The following is a 5,442-nucleotide window of genomic DNA, read 5'->3' as shown; positions in this document are numbered from 1 at the left end:
CACACATTGACTATTGCACAAGCGGTATTCAAAAATGGTCTTCCAAGAATGATTGGAACTTTAGGGTCTTCTTCCATGTCAAGCACTACAAAGTCCACGGGAAACACAAATTTATCGACTTTGATGAGAAGATCTTCGCATACTCCTCTTGGATGTATTATTGTCTTATCGGCTAAATGGATCTTCATACGAATCGGCCTTGGCTCCGGCAAATTTAGCTTCTTGAAGAAAGAATATGGCATTAGATTAATACTTGCACCCGAATCGGTCAACGCATGAGTAGAGATTATGTTCCCAAATTGACAAAGTATGGAGATGCTTCCTGGATCACCCCTCTTTTCTGGCAGCTCATTTAACAAGACTTCAGCAACTTTTTCCATATTTTGTCTAGTCGTGAAGAGGTTTTTAAGCAAAGTTGCATACTTAGGCGTTTGAAGTATCGTTTCAACAAATGGAATGTTCACTTGAAGGGTCCTCACTTGCTCCATAAATCTTCTATACAGTTGAATTTGCTCATCTGGTATGGCTCGGATTGGAAATAGCAAAGGGGGCCTGTAAGATTTCAAAAGAGAACAATTTTTCTCATCAGCTTTCGGACTCGTCGAGTCCATTATACCGACTCGGCGAGTCGAGCCGGGTTTGCTCGAATTCCTTTCAAATTCCTCTTCTGTTTGCACCTTACTTGGTTTCTTCTGAATAGAAGTCAAAGGAGTGAAAATTTTGTCAGAATTAGTGGTTATCACATTTAGATGTGCAATTTTTGGATTTTGTTTGGTATTGCTCGGAAGTTCACCAAGTGTTCTTTGATTTATTTGTTGTGCAAGCTGTCCTATCTGCTTTTCAATGTTATGAATGGAGGCTTGGTGATTCCTAAGCAAATTTTGTTGATCTTTCATGATAGCTTGATGATCTTTAAGCATTACTCGTTGCTCCTTCAATTCAATGTCGGTATCATTGTGCCTCTTTTCCGACGCAGCTACAAACCTTGTGAACATCTCTTCCAAATGAGCTCTCTTTTCCATAACCGGTTCCTCCTTTTGATAGAAACCCCGTTCTTTTTGCTTGAATTTCTCCTCCTTTGCTTTTTTGTACTCGTCATACGGGAGCCATTCCTTCTTCGGTTTTCGCCAATTATCATCAAATCTGTCGCCACTTGAATAGAATACTTGAGCCTTCTTGTTTCCATTCTCATCCAAATCACAATCTTTAGTGAGGTGAGGTCCTCTACAATTTTCACATCCAACCCGAATAGCATGGATTGTTTGATCCATCTTAGTCATCCTTCTATCTAAACTATCTAGTTTAGCCATCATTGCTGCCATGCTATCGTTAACAGTGTTCACTACCCCCCTACTTACTTCATTTCGTGGGTTATGATATTCTCTAGAGTGTTTAGAGAACTCCTCAATTAACTCCTTGATCACCGGGGGTGGCTTCTTGGTGAGCGGTCCTTGCGAGTCAAGAAGCTGCCTTGTAGTCACATTTACCCCATCATAAAAAATGGAGACTTCTTGTTGGCTATTAAGATCGTGATGTGGGCAATTCCTTAGTAGGCCCTTGTATCTCTCCCATGCCTCATAAAGGGACTCTCTAGCTTGTTGTTCAAAGTTGGCAATAGCTTTCTTCAACTTGGCTATCTTTGAAGGTGGGCAAAACTGGTCAATAAATTCTTCATTCATCTTAGCCCATGTAGTGGTGGATCCGGGAGGTAGTGACTTGAGCCAATCCTTAGCAGCACCTTTGAATGTAACTGGAAGCATACGAAGTAGTTGGGTTTCGCGAGGCACATTTGTAACATTAAAATAATCAGCTACATCATTGACTTCATCCAAGTGCTTATATGCATCTTCGTGGTCTTTTCCGTAGAAGGGGATCTCCTTGAGTTGAGCAAGTATGTGACCCTTAAGCTCAAAAGTGGCAGTCGCGGGAATTGCGGGTTGCACAAGTCCCGGGCCGGTATCATCTCGTATCCTTTTCTTCCATTCGCCCATGGGAACTTCATCGATGTTCGCCATGGTGTTGTCAAAGTCACCTTCTAGATCGCTACCTTCTTCAAATTCGCTTTCTTCTCTTTCGGAATCGTTCACGATGTCTTCCTTGATTGGGTCTTCGTTTGCCAAGGAAGAGGTGCTGGATGCTCCTGATTTGCTGCTCTTTTTCTTGCTAAAAATGGATTTGAGATTCTTCAAAGGTGAGTTCTTTGAAGAAGCGGATTCTCCAACGGCTTTTCCTTTGTTCTTCTTTAGAGCAGACTCCGGGTCTTCAAGTGGAGGAACCAAAGACGTCTTGGATCCTCGGGTCATGTAACAAATGTAACCAAAGTAAGAAAAACGCGTAAAAAGAACAAAAAGAAAATAAAAATAAAAACCGTGAAACAGCGATGGGCTCGCCGAGTAGCGTCGACTGCACTCGGCGAGTTCAAGGCAGAAACAGAAAAAAAATTCTAATTAAATTTCTAAAACATAAAACTAATAAAACTAATCTTAATAACTAAATTACCTAAAAATAACTTTGTGCAAGATAAATCTCACACAAATGATCGATAAAACTAGAAATTAGTGCTAATTTTTGAACCGTTCCCCGGCAACGGCGCCAAAAACTTGATGTGTGTAAATTCAACTAGTTTTAATCCTACTTTTAATTATAAAATTGACACACAAAGGCAGTGGACCTATCAATTGTGGTGTAGTTAAATAAATAGGGTATCGAACTCAGGGAACGGAAAATTAAAACTAAAAACTAGAATTAACTAAAAACAAGTAATAGAAAATAGGGGTTTCTCTAGTTTTGCAAGACTAGAAACTTAACTAAAACTTAACTACTCAATTAAAAGTTGAAAACACATAAAAACAAACTAAATTCAATGATCAAAAAGGGTTTCTGTTTAGGTTCAACTCATTTACTCCTATGGTTAATTTTTATGATAATATAATAGATTAATTATTATTGGTTACCGACTCTGGTGATTAGATTCGCATTCGCTATTACTAATCCTTAGAAAACATATCAATTCAAACAATGGCCAGTTGATTAAACTAATAAATTTCCTAGGTTAATTATTCGGGTTAAATAAGACTTGTAGCTAGCTAATTAAATTTGGTGATTCAATTAACCTCTTGTTGATGGTGTATCATACAAGCTCACACATTAATTTACCCATTCTCTAATTAATCCTAGTTTCATGTTCATTATTCCTAGGCATATAGTATTGTGTTCACATAAATTATATGAGATAAGCAATTAAGAGATGTTCATGCAGCTTAATCACTTAGCAATTAACAGAAAATAGTTATGGTTAATGCATAAGGGTCTTTAACAAGCTTAATTTAACAATATCACCAACTAACAATTAATCAAAAGAGTAAATTAAACCATAGGAGCAAAATTGTCTTCCCCAAACAGAAACTAACGAAATTAGTTCATGATTTCAGTGTATGAAAGCTTAAAAACGAATTCAAATAGACCTAACATAATTCTATTCAAAGGTAAAGTGGAAAATTAAACCTAAAGTGCCTTAATCTCTTAAGAATGAAGGAGTAGGATTCTTCACACGTTCTTCTGATCTCCAGCAAGTTCCTTAGTCGCCAAGTAAGTTCTCCAAAAAACCAGAGAGTCCTCAATTCGGGTTTGTGAAGTCTATTTATAGTTTTCTCAAAACAGGGGCTACTCGTCGAGTAGAAAACTGACTCGTCGAGTCCCCCTTGAGGAATACGTATACGGCAAGGACTCCACGTATTGCTTCACGAACCTTCGTGTCTACTCGTCGAGTAGACAACCCTACTCGCCGAGTAGCTTCAGAATTAAGCCTTTTTCTTCTTTCTTCCATTCCCGAGCTTTCGATCGTGACTCCTGCTTCCTTTTGCTTCCGAGCACGACTTCTGGACTGAAAATATAATTCAAACATTATTAAGTACCTTTTGTCCATAATATGCGAATAATTAGCTAATAATTGATAAAAATCTATACTAAAAATATGGCTAAATATGCAAATATCAGGACCCTCCCGTGTATGTACCTGATCTGATCCCCTCTTCTCAATGTGCTCCAAATCAATCCCTGCTCTCGAGCTCTAGAAATCATATCATTCAGGGTTTCGCACCCTGGCACACTCACCAGCTCAATCGTCAACGGCTGAGCTGCAATAGTTGGAGCAACCTCTGCTCTATACCAGGCCACTAACCATCCCCAAGACATAGTCTCCAATCCCGAAAGTGCAATAGAACGCACAATCAATCTGTGCCGTCCGATACGAGAGATGCACGACGAACTCAAAACCCTGGCAGTCCTTCCACTAACTGGCTCACTACCAGAGTCGGGACCAAACCCTGGTCCTTCCCCTTGCGTGCCCATCCTCATTCTGCATAGCAGCTATCCCCACTATCAGAACATAACCAAGAATTCCCCTTCCTATCAGCTTCTTAGATTCTCCAAGACTCTCACTGATTCGAGTATGGATCCTATGCTTTCAGTAGTACGGGCCAATACTACCTTCCACACCTATCCATACTTTCCTCAGCAATCCTCCTGAATCCTCAAAGTCACCTATCCCACTGATGCACCAAATATCCACCAAACAACAACACAATATCCACCAAAGCACCTACTAGGCTCCCAACCTCACTGAACCGCCCCAACTAACTCACTGGAGCATATCCTAGGCTTTCCTAGGTTCCCAACCTCGCCCTGCCATCAGCTGTTGAGGAACTCCCCACGATGTCAGCCATCCACCTCCTGGATATCGTCATATCCACTTAGTAGCTGACTCCCACCGCTCAAGAGTTCCACAAAGCACAAAGCAAGCAGCATTCGTGCAGTAGCACTCCGATCCAAAGAACTATCATAGAACATTCTGCCCACAGGTCGCGACTCGCACTGTCCACATCCATCCATCCTCACTGTCGGCTGCCTTATGCATGCAAATTATACACGAAACATGATCTAATAGACTGTCGAATAATAGACTCTACCCTAGGACCACAACCAAACAAAGAACAGGAAATAAGGCCAAATCAATTATTCTAAGGCTATAAGATCCTAACCGTATACAATTTTAAAAGAATACACATAGCAGTTACAAATACCAATTATCATTCTCAGTCCAACATGGCATCCAATATTCTCGCGGCTACAAACATCACATATCAGGATAACCTATTCCTGACTACTCAGCACCAGCATGCAAGTCTGTCAGCTCATACAACATATACAGGCATCTCCCCTAGCCCTAACTAGGATGCGATTCACAGATTCATAATCAAATCATAACAGACAACATATGTGGGTATTCTGGGAAACTTACTTGAGCTCGGCTGATTGCATGCACCACACCCTTTCTTGTCTTAGAAATTCTTTACTTAAAAACATTTCCTTTTGAAAACTTTACAGATCCTCAGTTTGAGTTCACACTCACCCGAAAGTGTGTCCGAATCCCTCAAACCAAGG

At 40.3% G+C, this 5,442-nt stretch overlaps 1 non-coding gene across 1 annotated transcript; it reads left to right on the top strand.

Moving 5' to 3' along the window:
* Positions 1 to 1,524: 1,524 nt before the first annotated feature.
* LOC145128025 (small nucleolar RNA R71) lies at positions 1,525 to 1,631 on the top strand. Its single transcript, XR_013716628.1, has one exon. It is a non-coding gene; the product is annotated as a small nucleolar RNA R71 (small nucleolar RNA).
* Positions 1,632 to 5,442: the final 3,811 nt, after the last annotated feature.

Source organism: Lactuca virosa, chromosome 7 (assembly GCF_052849685.1).
Source record: "Lactuca virosa cultivar CGN04683 chromosome 7, Lactuca_virosa_CGN04683_v6, whole genome shotgun sequence".
Taxonomy (NCBI): domain Eukaryota; kingdom Viridiplantae; phylum Streptophyta; class Magnoliopsida; order Asterales; family Asteraceae; genus Lactuca; species Lactuca virosa.
This window is presented reverse-complemented; position numbering and strand designations above follow the sequence as displayed.